This window comes from Tenrec ecaudatus, chromosome 1 (genome assembly GCF_050624435.1).
Source record: "Tenrec ecaudatus isolate mTenEca1 chromosome 1, mTenEca1.hap1, whole genome shotgun sequence".
NCBI lineage: Eukaryota > Metazoa > Chordata > Mammalia > Afrosoricida > Tenrecidae > Tenrec > Tenrec ecaudatus.
In genome coordinates, this window is record NC_134530.1 from 300,047,273 (window position 1) to 300,071,065 (window position 23,793).

Below are 23,793 nucleotides of genomic sequence, written 5' to 3' on the forward strand. Positions count from 1 at the left end.
GCCCGTGAGATCCACGGATGTGTGAGCAAGAACAAATGCAGCTTATTGTAAGCCACGGGCCTTCTGTGGTTGCCGCATCATGTGGTGGAACAGGCAGCAAGAGACCCTTCATCGCACACAAGAACATGCATGAATTGCTCTTGGTCACAAGTCTGTGGCTCAATGGGCAGTTCTGACACAAAGCTTCACGCAGAAATGCCAAGTAGACAGCTCGGTATGTGGATCTGAAGTTTAGGCGAGAAAATTTTGAGAGCCATCAGCATCGTAGTGGACATGGTTGGGGGCTGTAGCCAGATCCCCTGGAATGATTTTTTTTATCATCTTTGAGAGCCCACCCAGCCCTGCAGTGTGTGTGTGTCTGCATCTAACCCTCCACGCTTGTATTTCCCCTTCTGAGAGTGGCCCTCAGGCTACTGGATTTGCTTAGATCCTATAGGTCACTATTGACTATAGTGACCCTATGAATGGCCAAACAGAACGAGTCTAAGTTCACCAGGGCCTTTCTTCCAAAGACCTTCATGTGGATTCAAACCTCCAAGCAGTTGGTTAGCAGTTGAGCAGGTTAACCTTGGCACCACCCAAGGACACCACTGCCACCACCATAAACAGAGAGCCAGAACTTGCCATCCCACTCCGCCTCCCAGACAATCCCTGTCTAATGACTAGCACAGGTGCAATAATGGGAAGCAAGGACAATAGACGTCAGAGGAAGGAGCTGAAAATACATGAAATCCCAGCTCCCTTGCTCAGGAAGATGCTGAAACCTCCCCCTCCAGGATCAGGCACAGTACCTTCTCCGAGTCTTTGGCTGCCTTCACAGTGTTGCCCTGTCTCCTGACTCCCTTCACATGCTCCCCTCTTCCTTTAGTGTCTCTTCTTCTGAAGTCACTTGTCTACAGGTCCTAGTCACAGGGTCTGTGATGGGGACACCCAACCGCCGACACACCAATGGATGGTCTTTAAAGCAGCCATGAGACTAGACGCATTGCAAGCTGTTGAGGAACTTGATATTCACATTTATTCTCTCTGTTTAATATTTTAAGACTCTTTCGATTTTGACTGTTATTTTTTCAGCCAAGACAGTGCTGGATGTTTCCAAAGATAGTCTGCCCATGGGTTGAGGAATTTCTATAGCAAATATTCAAGATTCCGTCAAAATAGAATTTCCTAAACAAGTCAACATCCTTTCAGTATATAAATATTGGCTTCTGGATGCAAACATTAAAAAATGAACAGAGGAAGGTGAGTGTGTGAGTGTGCATGTGTGTGTGGAGGTGGGGATCCTGTGAGTGTTGTTGGGCCCTCTGGCTGGTGTAAGAGGTCAATGCACTTGACTACTAACCAAAAATTAGAAGTTCAAATCTGCCCAGAGGTGCTTTGAGGAAAAGGTCTGGGGATCTACTTCTAAAACGCCAGTCATTGAAGACCCCGAGGAGCACAGTTCTCGGGCACACGTGGGGTTGCTGTGTGTCAGTATCCACTGGACCACTGGTTTTTTGGTTTACGAGTAATGCTGATCAACAGGTGAGGTAAGGAGCAATCGCCAAGGAGATAAACAAGAAAATGCAGCCTCTGGATTCTGGAATGTTTTGCCTCCGATTTATCAACATTCTGGTCATTGCCATAAAGGCAAATCATCATTTATTTAAAGTGTTTATCGACGGAGGTTCTCACTTCCATTGCATTCGTTCAGACTCATAGTGACCGTACAAGACAGGGTAGGACTGCCTGGTGAGTTTCTGAGACAGTCACTGTTTATGAGAATAGAGAGCCCCATCTTTCTCCCAAGGAGGGAGCACCTGGTGATTTCAAAATGCTGACCTTGCAGTTAGTAACCTATCTCTCAACCACGACGCCACCACGGCACCTTATTTAGTAAAGAACGTTTGCCTTGAACATTGTGCCTTGAACATTGTGCTCTCATGAAGAGCTGCCGTCTGAGCAACCCACATGGGCATTTCTACCCTTGTCCTGCAGGGTCCCTATAAGTCGGCATTGACTCGAGTCTAGCTTCATCTCTCTCCCATCAGATAGTGTTGGCTTTGAATTGCTGGTCTTGCAGTTAGCAGCCCACTGTGCCTCCACCATGCCTCCAGGGGTTCCTGATGAGCTCTCTATTTGGGGTCACATTGATAATAGCAGCCCTAAAGGTGAGCGAGGAAGCTTAGGGGGCCGTGAGTTTGTGTTAATAAAGGAGAACCCACTGAGGAAGGGAGTGTTCGAGTGGTGGTACCATTTGAAGAATGGAACCAGTGTCACTCAATTGTACATGTAGAAACTGGTGAATTTGTGGAATGTGCAGCTGTGAACACTTCCACACACAAAATAATAAGACTGACTGATCACTGACTACTCTGGCTGGCACTGTGCTGGCGACAGAAGTATAATGTTGGACTGGTCACACACATTTTGTCTTCAACACACAAAGAGTCTGGTGGTGGGAGGGGGGAGAAAGGAGAGACTGATGGGAGATAATTATGTAAATAATCATTTACTTACAGGTATAGGCATTAGAAAGGAAACATACAAGGAGTCCTTAGGGCAAATAACAAAGGGTTAACCTAACAACCCTGATGGTGCTATCAGGTTGGACTGACAACCACAAGGTCAGTTGTTCAAACCCACCAGCCATCCCATGTGAAAAAGATGAGGCTATCTGCTCTTGTAATGATTAACAAAGCTCCGTAAGCCCTACAAAGGGTGGCTGTGAATTGGAATGTACTCAATGGCATTGGGTTTGGTTTTTTGGTTTTAACCTAATCTCGACTCACCACAAAGGACCTCCCAGTGGAGTGTGAAGGATGAATACCGTGGAATAGGAGAGTGTGTGTGTGGAGGGTGTGTGTGTTGGGGTAGAAGAAGTGGGGGTGGGGTGGGGGGGGCGGCGTTTTCTTCCAAGTCAAGCTTATCTGACATTAAATCCCAAGCAGTAGCCCAAAAACATTCAAATAAGACCATGGATGCTTTACCTTCTTAAGATATTTTTTTCAGAATGTGGGTTTTTTCCTACTCTGAAATTTCTCTACCTGGAGGACATTCCTATCTCAAGGTTCAGTTCATGCTATTTCCTCTTTAAAGTTCAGTTCATGCTACTTCCTCTTTAAAGATTTTTGTGACACTAGAACAAGGAAACACTCCTTCCCCCAAAGTTTCTTGTACATTCCTGACACACCACAAAACCCAATTTCACTGCCATCAAGTCGATTTTTATGCATAACAACCCTCTAGGACAGGGTAGAACTGTCCTGTGAGCTTCTGAGACTAAACCCTGCACGCGAGTAGAAAGCCTCTTCTTTATCTCAGAGTGCTCTCAGCCCAACACATAACCACTATGCTACCCGGGATCTTTTGGAACCTGCAGCTATGGCTGACCCATTGTCAGACTGTGGACCCCCTGGCAGCAGAGACTGTCCCTTGCTGACGCTGCATCATAGTGCTTGGTTTGTAGCACTTGCAGAATGTCCACCGATTGACTGTGTGAGGTTAAGGAACTAGAGAAGATGAGGTGTCAATGTGGACTGAGGTCAGACTGTCCTGAAATGGCATTCGAAGGGGTTTGAACTTGGTTATACAGTGTCCGAGGAGCTACTCAACAGAAGAGTGGCATGGTTCAGAGTTGTGCTTCATAAAGATAATTCTGTTCACAGAGTACACCTAGGCACAAGCAGGGAGAGACTGGAAGTGAGGAGGTCAGTTAGGATGGACTCAAAGTAGCCCAGGTAAGCAGACCCATCCTAGGTTACTCAACTCAAAACTCATTGCCATTGAGTCAATGCCGACTCATAGCAGCCCTATAGGACAGAGTAGAACTGCCCCCATGAGTTTCTAAGACTGTAACTCTTTTTTTTTTAACTGTAAATCTATGGGAGTAGAAAGCCTCGTCTTTCTCCCAAGGAGCAGCTGGTGGTTTTGAACTGCTGACCTTGGGTTAGCAGTTCAATGGGTAACCATTAGGCTGCCAAAGCAACAAAAAGAGTGACAAAGAAAGAGCGGAAGCATCACAGGCCGAGAACTGGCCACGTGGGACATTCACTCCAGGGCATTTGCCACCCTGGACTGAGCTTCACGTAAACTCTGTGTTTCTTAGGAATTCTCCAGAAGCACAGCAATCTTCTAGGTAGGCAATTAAGAAATGGTCCAAGTCTTCAGAGACTGGATGAATGCTCTATATTCTTTCTCCCAGTATGATTTATCAAACAGGTGCTAGAAACACAGCATAATTCCTTGGTGGCTCCTGCCCACAGGTTTCTAACTATGCCACCACTTGACAAAATGCTCAGACAGCAGCAATAGCCAGAGTTGCTTCCCGAAGCCTTACCCTATCATCTTCTGGATTCTAGCTCTCCTCTGGTAACTTGAGTTTTTGTTTCATATGTTACTGCTCCATCTCCCAATAGCTTTAAGGACTGACACCATAGACGATTATGTGGATGTGTTTGTTCATTAAATACACATGAAATGAAAAAACAGCATGCAACATAACCACACTGTATTGCTAATTGTGTACCAGAATCAAGAAACAGACCATTTAAGATTTCCAAGGCACATGAATGTTCATTTCTCTGCCCTATGTACATTTTACAAGATGTTTCCAATCTAATCTGCAATCCAAATGAGTCAAACCTAATGTGGTTTGATTAACATTATTCATCTTTTGATTATCATTATTTACCTATTTTTTATATCATGAACACCATTTAGAAGTCACCATTTAGTGCTCTCATAAATATTTATGACGGATAACTATGTGCTCAGGAGCCTGTTGACATAATGGTTACACACTGGGCTGCTAACAGCAACATCGACAGTTCAAAACCACCAGCTGCGCCATGCTTTCTCCATCCGTAGCTACAGTATCAGAAACTTGCATGGACCTTTCTACCCTGCCCCATAGGGTCACTATGAGTCAGAATTGGCTCTGTGGCAGTGAGTTTGGCTTGAGTTACTGTGCAGCAAACATAGCAACAATTGAGAGGGTGATGCAGGGTCGAATAGTATGTTCTTCTCTTTACACAGGGTTGGCATGATAGCATCTAACAAAAAATAACAGCAGTCACCTAACAACAATCAAAATGCGCCAAGCGCTATATTTTATATATTGATGTACCCAAACGTTAACCTTCACAAAATCCCTGCAAAATCTATAGCTGTGTCTATTTTGTAGCTGGAGAAACAGAGGGTTGGAGTGACTCGGTGACTTTGGTGATTCAAATCTCACTCACTCCATGTCCCCTCGACCAGACAGCTGGTCTTTAAGTGAATCACAGCAGGTTCACTCCAGCAGAGCAGCCACCAAAAAAGTGTTGAAAATCCTCCCTAAAGTAGACAAATAGTACAAAGGCTGTCGTTTATGCTGTCCTGGGGTCAGAGTAGACAATCGGCCTCAATGAGCAGAAAAGAAAACTGATTCTCAGCAGCAAAGAGTATACTGTATACACACACACATACTGTCTACACAAAGTCTACTCCCACTTTGGAATCATTCCCCTTTCTCGTGTAACTGCCCTCTCAGATGGTCATGGCCCATGCTGATATTTGAAGACAACTTAGCCATTATCCTGTTGCAGACGTTTCTGATGCTGTAGTGTCATAAGCAACCTCACTCTTTATAAGTGCTTTTTTCTGTGTGTGATAATAAGCACTTCGTAATGGTGCGGATGTCACGTGACTAAGTTGCACCTGACTTGAGCTGCGATCTTTTCGATCCCCTCGTGCATGTGAAAGCTAGACAATATAGGAAGATGGAAGGGTAATTAATGCCTCTGACTGATAGTGTTGGTGAAGAATATTGAATATACCATGGGCTGCAAGAAGAACAAACAAATTGATCTTGGAATAAGTACGGCCAGAATGCTCCTCTAATGCAAGAATGGTGAGACTCTGTCTCGTGTCCTTTGAGCAGGCTGTCGGGAGAGAGCAGTCCCTGAAAGAGGGCATCATGCTTGCAAACGTAGAGTCGGTCAAACACTGGAAGACCCTCAACGAGATGGGCTGACATTATGATGGCAACAATGAGTTTAAACATAGAAATGAGGGTGAGAACGCTGCAGGATGGAGCAATATTTCATTCTGTGCTTCGTAGGGGCACTACGAGTCAGAACAGACACAACAGCACCTAACAAATACAGCAATACAGTTCTACCCCCCTCCCACCTTTCTGTGTCCCTCCCACCCTCCCTTTCTATCTCTCTTCAGTACTGACATTAGTCAGTGAATTTTATAATTAGGCATGACAAAACATGAATAGTTCACAGTCACACATATTCTTATCCTCGCTTTCCTCCAAGATCTGTAATTAGAAAATCAGAACTGTTGAGTTGTCAAATTGGTTGTTTTGAAATCCCATGCTTTCCTCCGGCCCACACTTCACCTTCAGTGAAAGCGACCAAAAGGTAAAGGGGGGAACTCTTGAATAATTCACACAAGACACTACATGATTTTACATAAGAAATCTACGCTACTACTAAGAAGGAAAGTGGCTGTTTTTATCATGAATATGTGTATAAAATTTTTAAAAATGAACTACCTTTGAATCGATTCTGACTCATAATGACCGTTTAGGACAAAGTAGAATGGCCCCTGTTGGTGTCCCAGACTCTTTATGGGAACAGAAAGTCTCAACTTTCTCTCAGTGAGGCTGGTGGTTTCAGACTGCAGGCCTTACAGTGAGCAGTCCAGTATGTAACCAATACATAACCAGGTCTCATATATATATGAGTTACTATGAGTCAACACTGACTCGAGGGCAGTGGGTTTGGTTTTCGTTTGGTGGCTCAGTGGATTATGCACTGGGCTGCTAAACACAATGATCAATGGTTCAAACCCACCAGCTGCTCTGAGTGAGAAAGATAAAACTGTTAACTTCTGTAAAGATTTAGTTTTAAAAGCCTTAAGGAGCATTCTACTCTGTCCAACAGGGTCGCTATGAATTAGAACCAATTCAATGGTAGTGGGCTGGTGGTTTCCTTAAATTGTTGCAGAGCTGGTTGGGAAAAGCTAGTGAGCAGCTGCTGATGTCAGATCCCAATTTCCTTTTATTAAATACTTTTTTTTCAAATCTGGATTTATAATAAACATATATAACATTTTTAATGTGATAACTGGTATTATTCCAAGATATATCCCTAGGATTTATCATCTTTGCCGATTCAATCAAATTAGGTGCAGTAAGACCCAATAGATCATAACAGAATGGAATATGATAAAGAATATATAACAGATTTTAAAGATCTTAGATCATATAGAAATTTACATTTATATGTGCCATTTTAAAAAATTACTTTTATAAACTGTTAGGAAACTTAGAATATAGTATTAAACCCATTGCCGCATAGGCAATTCTATATAGAGTTTTCAAGGTTATCAGTCTTTACAGGAGCAGACAGCCTCTTCTTTCTCATAAGGAGTGGCTGATGGGTTTGAACCACTGGCCTCCTAGTTAGCAAACCAATGTTTAACCAGCAGTATAATAGGCAGTCTTCAAGACAGGATGCATAACAAAATGTAGTCAACTTATGTGCTTGCCTATGATTTAACAAACATCCAACTTACACCTAAAATTCACATAAACAAATCCACACTGTTCTGTCTATCCACCACCTATTGAGGACACCAAAGAACATGGCCCTGATATCAATTAAGTTCAGTAAGAGAAGAAAGGATGCTATATGAGAACAAGTGACAGTTTCAGGATAGACCTGCCTCTGGAATGATGAGATGGAAAAACAGACTCTGGAGTTAGCAGGCCTGAGGAAAGTTTACAACTCACTAGTATATGATCTTAAACATGTTTCTTGACCTTGACCTCTATTTCAGCTAATCAAAGTAATACAATCCCTCTTCAATCCATTAACCCTGTTGCCCTCTGTAACAAAATGAACTCAAGAGTGCACTGTTGTTCTGCATCATTTCCCAGTGAAGCAGAAGACAAAATGGCTTGGAGAAATCACAAATGCTAGAGTCTACCATCAACCCCCATTCTGCACCTAACCACCTGGGAGCTGAGTCAGCGCTCACAAATTAAAGGACCATCTTCCAGACTCCCAAGCAGGTCTAAGCATTTAGTCTCCACTTGTCAGCTTGGGGGTCCCGATGGCACCATCACTTCTGATCTGCCAGCTACAAAATTGGGACTTTTCCCACTAACGTCTCAGGGTGCCAAAGCTTAGTGATCTCCAGGGCTTCCTCTCAATTCTGACCTTCTGGCTTCTACTAGTCCCTCGGTTTAGTAATCACTAAAATGACTCACAGAGCTCAGGAGGGAACAAAAAATATAGTTAGCAATTACAGTTGTATTGTAGTAGAAAGGATACAAATGAAGAGGCACTTAGAGAGGGGTGTGGGAATGTTCTCAATGCAGATTCCATGTCCCCCCAAAAACATATACGACCCTCCCATGTGCATGAATGTAGGTCACCAACCAGGAAATCCATGGAACTCCCATGTCCAGACCCTTTCTGGGGCCTCCTTATGGAGTCATGAGCTACTAGATCATGACTCGATTCCTGAGGGCAACTAGTATAGCAAGGTCGTTCCAGCCTGGCCAGCCTCCATCTGAGTCACATCATTACCCCAAACTCTCAGATGTGGTTTGGAGGCCTGATCAAAGACAATCCAACCCTGGGGAAATTCCAGTGTTTAGAAGCTTTCTCTCAAGGTTCTGGCAAACATGTTTATTCCCAGAGGCTAACCCAATGTGCACTTATTTGAATTCATGTCACCTTCAAACAATTGTGTCTTCTGCTTCACTTAGAAACAATGCAGAATAGCACTCTACTTGGCCTAAACATTTCCATTTATCTTGGCGTACTGGTAGGAATGCAACCAGTGGCAGATTCAGGTGGGTAAACAAGCATTACCAAAATGTTGCAGAGAAATACAATAAAATCCGTAAATGAATTATGGGAAACAACTCACTAGCAGCTAATGGACTATGAAGACACTGCTTTCCAAGATGAGTGAGAAGAGATGGAAGCTCCCAACTGGATGGAAATGGAAGATCTCAATGTTACCATTCCCAAAGAGAAGGCACAGCTGGTTGGTAGCCAACCAACCTTTAAGAATCATAATTTTTAAAAAGCAAAAAGAAACAACCAAATGGCCCTAGCATTTTCTAGGTTTGACATTGGGTTGGATATTAGGATTAGGGTTAAGGTAGAAATGAGATCCCTCCAGAGAATTAAAAGTATAGTAGCCTTTTAAAATCGTATCCCCAGGTTCATGGTACAGACAAAGGAAGAGAAAGCATTAATATCTCTATCAATTGCTGTGTGTGTGTGTGTGTCAACAGAAACCAACATTTAAAAGTGTATGAAGCATTGTTTCCAAATGGAAAAATATTGAGTTAGTTCATTTATTGTGCCAACCTGGCCGATAAACACATGTGGGATTAATTGAAGGGTGGAGAGATAAATGACTTGGTGAGTCTTGCCTCTCTTGTCTCTTGCTCTTTGATCATCGGACCAGTGTGCAGCTGTCTTGCTTGTTCTGTGCCTCAGTTTACAAGCTACACTATCTGTGGGATACCTAACCCATGTACTATGTCACTGTAATTTGAGGTTCCTTCAAGACCTGCTTCGCCACACCACTGGAATTTATATCTCTTGAGCTAGGAAACTGTCGGACCCTGACATCTGGCTGACTTTTGGGGACCTGCCTTGCTGTTTGCTTCCTGTGCCTGGATATCCTGAATTGCTCTAATAGGACTACCCAGTGGCCCTCAAGACTTGAAGGACTGCCAGTGTCTCGCAACTGTCTCACGGGAGTGAGTTGCACTGAGCCATTTCTACTGCTTTATAATTTTTTGTTTCTTATGTTATCTATCTATCTATCTGTATAAATATAATTATTAGCATTCTGATTTTGTTTCTGTAGTGAACCCTGTCTAACACAAATGTGTACATCAGTGATGCATCTTTTACGTTATTTGTTCCAATCTGCATGCCAACTAAATACTCTAAGAAACTGTCTTACATAAAGAAAATGGAAACATCTGGGCAATATTGCAACCAAGTAGCACACACAGCAGGGACTCTGCAGAAAACACCACTGGAAAGGATAACCTACATGTCCAGACCACAGAATTTTCAGCATAAAGATAAGTAGACACAAATTTACTAAAATTAGTAAAATTAGTAATCTCTGCCAATTACAATACCCTTAGCCACCTCTCAATGGCATTCTGCCAGCTGAGTGCAGTTTCCAGTCTGGGGACTGAGGAGCTAGCGGAGGGGTGGGGGGAGGGGGTGTATAGGTGGGGTGGAGCAATGGAACTAAAGGAGCATAACTCTCACGGGCCAGCCTGGGTCAATTAAAAATATAAGGAGCTTTGGCTCTCCACCCAAGCCAGAATAGCCCTGCTGGATAACCCACAGTCCTGGCTGCCCAATAGCTGGAACAACACAACCTACCGAGCCAAGCGGGGATGAGGAAATAGAGCATCCGAAATCAGGTGTAAGTGGAGAACACACATGCAGGAAGCTCCCGCCCCTCTCAACAAATCTAATCTCCATTCCCTGAGGTACAGCTCAGCCCAGCCCCACATCCTAAAACACCCAAAAAAGCCTAAGACCTTAAAAAACACAGCCACTCTGGAACTTTTTTTTAAAGCTCTCGAATGCAGTCATCACACACCTGGTTCATTAACAATGTATAAGCATAATAAAACAAGGAGAAACTGCAGCAGATTTTATAAACTCCTGACCAAGCTCAGAACCCCAAAAACATACATTAACAGCTCTCTGGCATCTTACTCTACTATTACTTTTCCTATTATCATTCATAAGACTTTTGTCTCTTGCCCTTTTCTCTTAATTTTCCATTCTTTAATCTAAATATCTAAAGTTTTACTTCCTAACACTATTAAGCTCTTTTAGTTTCACTTTTCTTCTCATAAAATATTTTCTTTCTTTTTCATCCTCATAAAACCAAAAGCTGACACGATTCATGCATTTTTAAAAAAATGTTTGCTTCTGTCAAGTACTACTACCCCTTCCTCCATCATTGCAAATCACCCATTGGGGGGGGGGGTGGCTAATTGCCCTTACTTTAACCTACCAAATAACACTACCTGATATCTCCAGTTTTTTTAACCTTTCACTCTCCCTCCCCTAACACTTCCTCCCCCACTTTATGGTCACTCCTGTAACACCTAATCTAACACACTACCCCAGAAACTTAATACAAGCTGTCCATCCTCTCTTACACTAGCTAACAGATTTAACCACTCCCACATAACACCACCTACCTAACACTCATAATAGTGACTCCAAGATGTCAAGGAACCAACAGAAAATATCAGTGCACACACACACACACACACACACAGAGCGAGAGCGAGAGAGAGAGAGAGAGAAACATATAACTGAATACCAACCAGACCTGTGTCCCTGAAATTTATAAATTTACCAGAAAAATAATTTAAAAGAGTGATGATTTCACCTTCCTCCAGGAGAAATCCCACCTGCCCACCCACCCTGTGCAGCATAATATGCGGCTGGGGAAAGCCCTCCACCTTCTTCTGGGGGAAGTCCCACCTGCATAGCTGGGGGAGCTCCTGCTCTATGGCCCCACGTGACTGAGGGAACTTTTTCCCACCTGCCATAGTGCCTCACATGGCCTAAAGCAACTCTGCAAACACTCTCCAACTCTCCACCCAGCTGTGAGAACCTCTGCCCAACCTCTGTGGCGATCTAGCTGACCAGGGCAAATCTGCCCACCATCTGTAGTGCTCTACACCAAAGAGGGTACACCCACCTGCCTCTGTGGCACTCCCATTGCAGCAGGCACCTCAACACATCATCTGTGGTGCCCCAAGCTGCCACAGGCCACACCACCACCGCTTCTTGTGAGATCATCCAGTGAAGCCCCATCCTCATGGATCCACAACCACCCAACCAGCATCCCCTGAGAGGACCATCCAACTTGCCCTCCAAATAACATAATACTGGTGACTAAGGAAAGAGTGAAGTCACAGGAGATTAAAGCGGTAGGCTAATCCCATAGTACAATTAGCTACAGGCAGTTCAAAGAAGGATTCCTATGAGTCTCCCAAAGAGAGCCCAGTGCTCTTCGACTCTCAGGAAAATGGTGCCAAGGTCCTCCAAAACAATGCAACGCAAACAACAATCAGTCCCAATGACCTCAACTAAAAAAAACAGGAGAAACAAAAGGCAATGCCAGAAGAATAAGAGGAGAGAGTGGAGTAACATATTCCAAAATCTGATGGAAAATAATGCAAACACAAGAATACTCTATCCAGCCAAATTATCTACCAATATAGATGGAGAAGAGTCTTCCCAGAGAAGGAAAAATTCAAAGAATATGTAAACAGAAACCCAGCCCTACAAAATATCCTTGCTAATCCTTGCTGAGCAGAAGAACGGCACTCACCAAGCACAGATAAGAGACTGCCACATAGAGGGAAACAAAGAGAAAAGAGCCCCCAAGATAGCATTGGCTTAAGGGTGAAAGAAGTCAAGAATGAAACATAAACACACAAAAACATACACATGCACAACATACTAATAAGAAAGGGAGGTAAGCAACTACTTCCTCAATTCAAAAACACTTTGTTCTATTAACCCAGCATTCCATGATGCTCACTTTCCTGACATCATCACTGAAAACAAAGCAGATGCATAAGCAAATGTGGTGAAGAAAGCTGATGGAACCCAGCTATAAAAAGACATAGCACCTGGGATCTTAAAGACTTGAAGATAAACAAGTGGCTATCTAGCTCAGAAGCAACAAAGACCACATGGAAGAAGCACACCAGCCTGTGTGATCACAGGTCTCGAAGGGATCAGGTATCAGACATTATCAGACCAAAAAGTCATATCATTGTGAATGAGGGGAAGTGCGGAGTGGAGACCCAAAGCCCATCGGTAGGCATTGGACATCTCCTTACAGAAGGGTCATGGGGAGGAGACGAGTCAGTCAGGGTGAAGTGTAGCAATGATAAAACATACAACATTCCCCCCCACACACCATTATGATCCCAAATCTACCTTACAAATCTGGCTAGACCAGAGGATGTATACTGGTACAGGTAGGAACTGAAACAAAGGGAATCCAGGAGAGATGAACCCCTCAGGACCAGTGGTGAGAGTGGTGAAACCAGGATGGTGGACAGAATCTGGGGTAGAAAGTGGGAAACGATTACAAGGATCTACATATAACCTCCTCCCTGGGGGACAGACAATAGAAAAGTAGGTGAAGGGAGATGTCAGACAGTGTAAGATTTGACAAAATAATAATAATTTATAAATAAAATGTTTTGAGAATGATGATGGCAATAAATGTACAAATGTGTTTGACACATGGATGGATGGATGGATTGTGATAGGAGTTGTATGAACCAGCAATAAAATGATTTTTTAAAAAGAAGAAGAAAGAATCAGAGGTAGGAAAACATCCAACACAAAAGTTACGAGACAACCTCACATAGTCCACAGATGGGTGTAATAACCCTGAATATCAATGGACTGAACTCGGGCCTTACAAGGTGGAGGCTAGCAGACAGGCTTAAAAAAACACAACACGTCAATCTGCTGCCTACAGGAGACATGTCTCAAGATTACAGATAAAATGGGCTGAGAATTAAAGGCTGGAGAAAAATATACCAAGCAAATAGCAATTTAAAAAAACAGGAGTTGAAATCCTAATCTCGGATAAAATTGACCTCAAAGTATAAAAAGCATAAAAGTTTAAAAAAGAGATAAGGAGGAATACTATATAATGCATAAGGGAACTGTAGACAAAGAACCAACAAGCATTTTAAACATATATTCCCCGAATGAGAGACCTGCAGAATATGTCAACCAAACACTCCAAAAGATGAAAAAAGAAATCACAGTTTCAACAATTATAGTAGATGACTTTAATACACCTCTCTCTGAGAAAGATAGATCCCAGGGAAAGAAGCTCAACAAGGAGGCTACAGATCTAAACACTTCAATTAGACAATTTGACCTGATAGATATTTACTGAGCTCTTCACCCAAATAAATAGTCAATTCACATTCTTTCTAAAGCCCACTTGGCACATATTCAAAGACAGACTCATGCTGGAGCATAAGTCAAATCTGCATAAATGTAAGCACATTGATATCATACAGACCTCTCTCTCTTACCACTGTGCCATCAGACTGGAAATCAACAAAAGGAAGATGAAAAAAACAAGGGCAAACAATTAGGGATGAATAACTCTCTGTAGCAAACGGAGTGTGTACTGACCCAGATCAGAGATGAAATTAGGAAATTTCTAGAAACCAACACGAATAAGAACATGAAATACCAAAACTTATGGGACACAGCAAAGGCAGTTATCAAAGGAAGTTTTATAGCAATACATGCACGCATGAACAAAGAAGAGAGACTTATGATTGATATGCTGGCACAAAATTTACAGTACCTGGAGAAGAGTCAAAAGGACAATCTTACTAATACCAAAAGAAAATAAATAATAAAAAACCTGGGCTGAGATTCAAGAGAGGGAAGATAAGAAAATTATGGATAAAATGAATGCTGCTAAAAGTTGGTTATTTGAAAGGATAAACAGAATCAAAAGACCATTGGCAAACCTAACCAAAGAAAGGAGGGAACAAATTTCAATAGCAAGAATAAGGGATGAAAGAGGGGACATTACAACAGACCCTAATGAAACCAAAAGGATAATTACACAGTACTATGAAGGACTGCCCTCCAATGAATTCAACAACTTGGAAGCCATGGAAAAATTCTTAGAAGAACAATCCCTCCCTAGACTATTCCAGATAGACATCAAGAATCTCAACAGACCCATAGCAATAGAAGAAATAAACAAGGTTATCAAGGGATTACCAACAACAACAACAACAACAAGAAAAATCCCCTGGACCAGATGACTGAGCAGGAGAATTCTACCAAGCATTCAAGGAGGAACTGACATTAATCCTACACAAACTCTTCCAGAACATAGAAAAGGATAGCAAACTCCTGAACTCTTTCTATGAAGTGAGTATAACTCTGATACCAAAACCAGGCAAGAATCCCACAAGAATCAAGAACTACAGGTCAGTATTCCTAATGAACATTGATGCAAAAATCCTTAACAAAATACTGGCCAATAGAATACAAAGTATATAAAACAAATAATTCACCATGACCAAGTGGGTTTCATACCAGGGATGCAGGGATGGTTCAACATACAAAAGACCATTAGTATCTTTTGCCATATTGACATGAAAAATTATAAGAACCACATGATAATATCAATAGATGCAGAAAAAGTATTTGACAACACCCAACACCAATTCCTGCTTAAGACACTCAAGAAGATAGGAATGGAAGGAAAATTCCCCAATATAATACGAGCTACAGTTGCAACACTAACAGCCAACGTGGTAGTCAATGGAGAAAAGATGAAAACAATCCCACTGAAAAAGGAGAGCAGACAAGGATCCCCTTGTCCCCACTCTTATTAGCATCGTACTGCAGGTTTTAGCTAACAGCATAAGGCAAAGAAAAGACATCAAAAGTATTTGCCAGGGGAAGGAGGAGGTGAAAATATCATTATTCACAGATAATATGATTCTATATGTGGAAAATCTGGAAACAATAGAGGAATATGGCAGAGTGGCAGGATACAAGATCAACAAACAGAAGTCTATTGGACTGCTGTACACATCAGACAAAACCCAGAAGAGGGGATCAAAAAGGTGGTAACCTTCACAATAGACAAGCACAAATCGAAATATCTAGGGATATATCCGACTTAAAAAACACAAGATTCGGTATAGAAGACAGCACAGAAGCTATACCACAGGGAGAGGGACATGTCTGATCAGAGCACACAGGAGAAAATGAAGGGAGAGGGAGGGAGGGAGAGTGAAGCACATCCTGGCCCACCAAGCCCTGAGGATGATATTCCTGTTCAGAGCAGCCAATGCACAGAAGGGACCATAGGACGAGTCACACTATGAGGCACGACATCCCTCACTGACCCATAGCGCTATGAGGAACAACACTAGAGACACAGTGTGAGAATTTCACCTGATCTGACCCCACCACACCAAGACGAAACACTAAGGGCATGCAACACAACAGCAAGGGGAGCAGAACAACGAAGTCCCTGGAGAAAACCAAAAATAGACTTTGGGGCCAGTGTGTGCCACCTCACCAGCCTCCACGGGAACATACTCAATAAAGGTCAACAAACAGACCTTGAACTATTTATAAGCTTTTCTTTTCTTGTCGTTGGTTTGTGGTTTGTGCTTTGTTTTCTTTTGTTGCATTGTTTAACTTCATCTTATTTTTGTGCATATTATTATCTCTGCATGTCTATTTAGATAAGATATGCAGGTTAAACAATCTGGAGGAGAAAACAAAGGGACCAAGTTCCAGGGTGACATGGGAGAAGAGGAAGCAGGGCAAAGGAAGTGGGTGCTAACAAACTCAGGGTCAAGGGAATAACAAATTATCTAAAATCAATGGCAAAGAGGGTGTAGGAGGCCTGGTAGGGCTTGATCAAGGGCTATGTAACTGAGAGGAATTACTGAAACCCAAATGAAAGCTGAACATGATAGTGGGACAAAAAGAAAGTAAAAGGAAATAGAAGAACTAGGAGACAAAGGACATTTATAGAGGCCCAAATACAGGCATATACATATGTATTTATATATATGATGGGGAAATAGATCTATGTGCATATATTTATAGATCTAGTACTAAGGTAGCAGATGGACATTGTTCCTCTACTCAAGTACTCCCTCAACACAAGAACACTTTGTTCTATTAACTTGGCATTCCATGATGCTCACCTTCCCAACACAATTGCTGAAGACAAAGCGGGTGCATAAGCAAATATGGTGAAGAAAGCTGATGGTGCCCGGCTATCAAAGATATAGCATCTGGGGTCTTAAAGGCTTGAGGATAAAATGCTGCCATCTAGCTGAGAAGCAACAAAGTCTACATGGAAGAAGCACACCAGTCTGTGTGATCAGGAATTGTTGATAGGATTAGGTATCAGGCATCAAAGACCCAGAACAAAAAATCATATCAATGTGAATGAGGGGGAGGGTGGAGTGGAGACCCAAAGTTCATCTGTAGGCAATTGGACATCCCCTCACAAATGGGTCTCGGGGAAGAGATGAATCAGTCAGGGTCCAGTGTAGCAATGATGAAACATACAACTTTCCTCTAGTTCTTTAATGCTTCCTCCCCCCACTATGATGACCCCGATTCTACCTTACAAATATGGCTAGACCAGAGCATGTACACAGGTACAGATAAGAGTTGGAAACACAGGGAATCCAGGATAGATAAACCCCTCAGGACCAATAATGAGAGTAGCGATACCAGGAGGGGAAGGAGAAGGTGGGGAGAAAGGTGGAACCAATTACAATGATATACATATAACCCCCTCCCTGGCAGATGGACAACAAAAAAGTGGGTGAAGGGAGACATCAGACTGTGTAAGAAATGAAAAAAAAAACTTATTAATTATCAAGGGTTGGTAAGGGAGGAAGAGTCAGGGAGGGAGGGGGAAAATGAACTGATACCAAGGATTCAAGCAGAAAAAAAATGTTTTGAGAATGGTGATGGTAACAAATGAACAAATGTGCTTGACACAATGGATTTTGATGAGAGTTGTATAAGCCCCCAATAAAACGATTTAAGAAAAAGAAACAAACAAAAAAGTAAATGTCGTGGTTGGCCCTGCTGCCATCGCGCCTGGCTCGGCAGAGCCTCTCTCCGGCCCTTGGGTCCAGCATGTTCCCCAGAGTCCAGGTGAAGCGACTTCTGCAATGCGTTCCCAGAAATGAGTGACTGGGCATCTACAGGTTCCTGCCTTTCTTTTTCGTGCTCGGAGCCACGATGGAGTGGATCATGATCAAAATGCGCGTCGGGCAGGAGACCTTCTATGACGTCTACCGGAGAAAGGCCTCAGAGAGGCAGTATCAGCGCAGGCTGGACGGTGCACCGGAGTCAAAGTGGGTGGGGCCACGCTGCTCTCCAGAGCTTGATCGACACAGCTGCACACGCTTCATTTGGGAAGACTTACTCTAGGACTTCAGGGTGGCGCTTGAGGGAGGTAGTTTCCCCTGGAAATGCAGCCAATCCACTGAATGTTGGAACCAATCAGTTCTGGGTCCCGATGGACAAATGATCACACAGACTTGAGCCCCTCCAGAAACAGGAGAGAATCCCCCAGGAAGAGAGAGAGCAATGCCAGCAGCCTGGAGACCAGCCAGAGCCCTGCTTCAGGGTAAAAGGGAGAGGGGAGGAGTCTGGCCCCATCTCACAGCCCACTTGAGATTTGATGACCTACCTGATGGGTGTGCCCTCCACACTGGGATTCCAGACTGCCCACACACAAACTGATCCCTTGGCAGGTGGGTGCCCCTGGGCGGGTGAACACCCAGGCATTCGTGCGCGCCTGGACTGAGCCCTCTCAGCTGATAACCTTCCTCTCTTTTGTGCGAGATACAAATTTAACAGGACGTAGACCGGCTGTGAGCTCCCTGACCGGGGATGGCAGTCATCTGGCAGATGCTATTTCTGCTGGCCACCAGGTTCAAACGTGACGCTGGAGTGGTGGGGGTGCTGGGTGGGCACCCTTTACCCTGTCACAGTTGTGCTCAGGAGCAGAGATGCCCTTGTCCTCGCTTTGCGTGAGGACCATGAGTGGCCGGAGCTGCGGGTGGCAGGCTGGGTGCACCTGTGGGTGCTGTCGCGGCCACCTTTCTCTAGCAGTCAAAGCAAGCCTTTCTTTGCCCCTTCTCTCAGAACGCAACCTGCCCAGGATAAAGCGGCCAGACAGGAACAGGAAGGAAAATGGATGTCCGGGAAGACCAAGCTCCCGTTTCTGTCGAGTGCTCGAGTCAAGCCATCAGGGGCCGGAAAGGCAACGGGGCCTCTCACGCTATTGTGGTCACAGGTGTTTTCTGTTAGAATTGCTTCCACGTGAAGAACTCGCTGCTGCCAGCCCAGGGGCCCTGTTGTCCTTTCATATTCCATTGTCACCTCGTTTCCTGCATGACCTGACAGACATGTTGGCTGACTCTTGTATAAGAAGTGGAGATTGGGGCCTGAAGGAACTGTTCTCAGGTATGTGGTCCTCCTTCCTGGTCCCCTCCTCCCTCCCTCCAGTTTTGCAGATGGTGATGTGCACACATTGTGGGACTAGTGAACCACTCAGCCCATCAGGCACCCAGCCTCAGGACAAGGCATGTCCCACCTGCAGCCAATACACTAGGCTTGACCCCAAGCCAGTTTTCCTCTGTCCCCGACTAGCCAGTTCTAGGCGGGCCTCTTTGAGGGTCGCCGTCTCCATTTGGTTCCCATTTAGTGTTGATTTACTAAAGGGAAAAACCCTTTGGCCTGCCAGGAACATGTCTGGCAACTACCTTCACCTGTGAAACTTCAGAGCGCATAGATCCTGCAGGGTGAGACGTCTGCATTACTAGGTGTTAGCACTCTATTAGAAATGTGAGGAGCGGTGTAAAGTGCGGTCATTCGTTGTGTGGCTGCCGAAGGGCGGGTGGTGTAGACTGTTAGGTGCTTGAGTAGGTGGTGGTTGTGGCCGTGGCCATGTGACGGCTTCTGTATAGACGGGGATGCCTTGGGCAGCTCTCCAGTGGGGAGAAGCGACGGTGACATGGTCTCTACTGACCAGTGTCACCAAGGGAATGAATTGAAGTGCGAGCGACGCTCCCTTGCTGTTGGAGGGCAGCAGTGCCCGCACTGTTAACAAGGCAACCGTTTTTAACTACAGGAGAACCTCAGGTTTTAAAAGGTAGCAATTATTTTGGAATGACAAGTATTTAACACTGACAGCTGTACATCTGCCTCTGCTGTCCTCAGGAAAGCACACGGGGGTGTATGTACTCTGTGTTCTTACAGCAATAATAAATTGGATGGTTGCGGTTTCTCTAGAAAAAAAAAGTAAATGTCTAGAAAAGAATGAAGGCATCATATGTACAAATATGCTTGATACCATTGATGTATGGATTGTTGTACAACTGTAAGTGCCCCCAATTTAAGGATCTTTTAATTTTAAAAAAAGTAAGAAAGGAATCAGACTTGTGGATGAAGTGCTTGTAAAACTGTTTTTAAAAAAGTAAAAGAACGAAAGAAATCAGATGGTGTTTGGCAAATCTGCTTCCAAAGACCTCTCCAAAGTTTTAAAAAAGCAAAGATGTCACTCCGATGACTAAAATATGCCTTGGCCCAAGCCATGGGGTTTTCAATCACCTCTTAGGCATGCTAAAAAAGAAAAGACAATGAAAAATAAAGAAAGACAAATGAATACATTCAAATTCATTGTTGACAAAGAATATTGACTAGAATGTGTGTGGACTGCAAAGAACCGATAACTCAGTGTGAGAAGAAATACAAACCGAATGCTCCCTGAGGAGCATGCTGGTGAGACTTCAGCTGACGACGGTATCAGAAACGACCAACCTCGAGAAAAGAAGGCCAATGGACACAAGAGAAACCCTCAAAGAATAGATGGACCCAGGAGCCACAACAATGAAGCCAGACCTGCCAAGGATCATGAAGATGACCCATGACTGGACAACCTTTTCATCTTGTTACGCAGAAGGAAAAAATGAGTCAGAGCTCATGCAAGAGCAACAAGCCACAACAGGGATCACAGTCCGATCGCAGATGAAGCGGTGCTCAAAAGAGACAGAGCTGGGCATTTTCAGAAGGATTCGGATAAAGGAATTACAAAATGGCCTGCTAGGGCCATCAGCACTAGAAAGGATAAGACATCCCCACCTTTGTCATCACTGTTGTCAAGAAAGAAGACAGCAAGAGTCTAGCTGGAGACATGTGTCTGGCCCATGGTTCAAAATCCTACTTGAGTATATCCAATGGAGAGGGGTCATGCCTGCAAAAATTAAAAAGTGGGGTGGGGGGCTTTCACTCAGAGAGTGGAATGGATGAGGGACCTTCATTTTATAAGTCCACTTCAACAGGCAAGAACACCACCAGTGGTGACGTGAAAGGACCTGACTCAGTAGTCAGAATACCCAGGCCCAAACCAAATGTACTGCCATCGAGGCACTTCTGACTCATGGTGACCCTATAGGGCAGGATAGAACCAGCCCTGTGGGATCCCGAAACTGGAACTCTTTACAGGAGTAGAAAGCCTCTTCTCTCTCCTGAGGAGCTGCTGGCAGTGAGGTGGGGGTGGGGGGTGGGGGGTGGGGTGGGGTGGGGGGTGGGGGGGACTTGGAAATGTTGCCAGCACATGAGCCTCCAGGGGTCCTGGATTAGGCACATGGGATCCCGGGCTGCTTGGCTGACAGAGCAGAAGTGGCTTGTTTTGCCTGAAGAAGCTAAGCAGCGGTTGAGAAAGAGAAGTCTGAGGCACCGCTTGGGAATACTAGATTTATCATGATCTTCCATCTGAACCTCTGAACTCCTGCAAGTCAGGTGAAACCCCAAATGCTGAAGCAAGCTTTCACAAAGACTAGAGCACTTCTGAAAGGGGAAGGGCTAAGGAAAAGGACAGCTTAAAGACATGAATTCCCGGCATATGTAATTTAGTGAGGGGGGTGAAAGTTTGAGTACAGAGAAGGGGAATGAGGTTGGTGGTTTGGGGGCTCTGGAGAAGACAGGGCTGACTCAGGTGAAGGGGGTGGGACATCCACCAGAGAGGAGGGCCTCCCAGGATAGAGGAGAACCTTCTCTACTTGCCGTCTACTGAGGACAGATGTGGCTCCCCACAGCCAAGTGAGGGGCAAAGAAGATTCTGTGGAAGGGTTTGGACCCCATCCCTACCGGTCTGTTTCAAGGGGTGGGAGGGTGCACTGACTCATAAACTCTGGAGCCTGACTTGTTCATAAATGATTTTCTTGGTTGGGTTTATTCTGAGAGATCTGGTCTGGGGAGTTCCATCATCAAGCAAACCTTCAAACATCTGGTTGGGTCCTTAATGATACACAATGGCTCCGATTGTGCCTGCCTCGTGTGTTTATTTAGTCTGACTGATTTACTGACTGGCTCAAACACTGTGCCTTCGCGGGGGCAGATAAGCAGGGGTCTAGCCAGGACTTCTAAACAAAATCAAGATACCTTACACTCTCCTTGGGCAATGGCCGATTGCGTAGCTCTGCGGAGACATCCAATGAGGCGGGCTGCCCTCCAAGCAAGGGCACGTAGGTAACCAGAGGCTCAGGAGTCAGATTCCCCAGGTCAGGAAGCGGCAGTGAGAAGCCCCCTCAGAGGCCTCTGCAGAGGATGAAATCTCATGCCCAGCTAAAGTAAAATGCCTTTGCTTTCACTCCTACGCTGTCCTCTCAGCCTGACCCGAAAAAACTAAAGAAGATGGGGGGGGGGGGGGGCGGGAGGGGATGGGGATTAGGGAAGGCAAGCACAGAGCAGTCCCCAGCCTTTCAAAGTGATTAAGAGATTTTGACATACTATTTTGATTGCTGGAATTCAAAGTTTCATTTCAATAGGACATACTTAGTCTAAACCATTGTAGTTTTGCTTTTCTAGTAAACATTGATGAGGCACATTGCATTGAGTTTGTTGGCAGGAAGCCTATAATGAATACATGTGCTATTCCAGGTTGGCTGTCTAATTTCCAGAGGAGGAGGAGGAGGAAGAGGAGGAGGAGGAGGAGGAGGAGGAGGAGGAGGAGGAGGAGGAGGAGGAGGAGGAGGAAAGAAAAATTAAGCACCTAGCAGTGAGAGCCTCAATGAGGTTTTACCCCACACTGGTTGTTGTTGAGTTGATGTCAGCTCCTGGTGACCCCTGTGTGCTCAATAGTTCACTCTTTCAGAAAAAGATCTCCAGGCCTTTCTTCCGTCAATACCTAGGTGGAGTCCAATTGTCAACCTCTGACTTCAAGCTTTCCATTTGTTGCTGAGGGCTTAGCCCTTTGTTGCCCAAGATTCATTCTGGCTCAGCAGGGCAGCCTGGAGGCCACCCACAGAGGCTGAGAAGGCAAAGCTTGGGTGGAGTCAGGAGAAGGCACGCTGCCGATTTCTGAGGCGTGATGCCACCACTGCCATGGATCCTGCCTTTCCCTTTCAGTCCCTAGCTATTCCAGGGAAAAGAATTTGTGCCCTTACATCAGAGGGGTGGGTGTTATGGGCAGTTCATGGAAACCCTCTCTTCAGTCAGAACAAATCCTCAGCTGTGGGTGGCATACACGGCCCTCCGATGCAAGACCATGGAGAAGTAGCAGTGAGCAGGGATACGGATCCCCCTTTGCAGGCGGGAGCTGATCCTTGGCTGAATTCCACTTGGCCTGCTTGTGCTCCAAGATCTTATTTTATTGAGAGCTGCAATCGAGAAAATGCAATAAGGTATTATAAACCTTTAGTGGAGATTCGAAGATGAAGGCAGGATGGTGTGTGCTCCCCGGGAGTGGCCAAGGCAGGTTCAAAAGAGGAACAAGTCCGGGTGAGCCTTGTTTCCCACCCCACATACTGTGGGAGCACCAGCGAGAGGGTGTAGGTGACAGCAACGCATGGCCGATGTACCACTTCCTCACGTCTGAAGTCCAGACCCACTGCCAGCACGTGGATGCCGACTCATGTCCACCTGATAGGACGGAGAAGGACTGCCCCTGGGGGTTTGAGGCTGGAACCCCTTACAGGAGCTAATCTGAAATGTCAATGATACCCTGCTTGATCCTCTTGCAGGGTGAAATCACTATTCACATTAGTCTCCAATTCACTTCCCACTTATGTCTCTCCCTCCCTCCTTAGGGCCCTCCTACCTTAATTAAGTCTAGAACTCGGAGACTGACTTTCTCTTCCTTCATGGCTGAAACAAACTCACATTCACC

The 23,793-nt window shown here is 44.6% G+C and overlaps 1 pseudogene; it reads left to right on the plus strand.

The window, feature by feature from the left end:
- The first annotated feature begins 17,750 nt into the window (after window positions 1-17,750).
- LOC142440962 (ubiquinol-cytochrome c reductase complex assembly factor 5 pseudogene) lies at window positions 17,751-18,047 on the plus strand (annotated as a pseudogene).
- The last annotated feature ends 5,746 nt before the right edge of the window (window positions 18,048-23,793 follow it).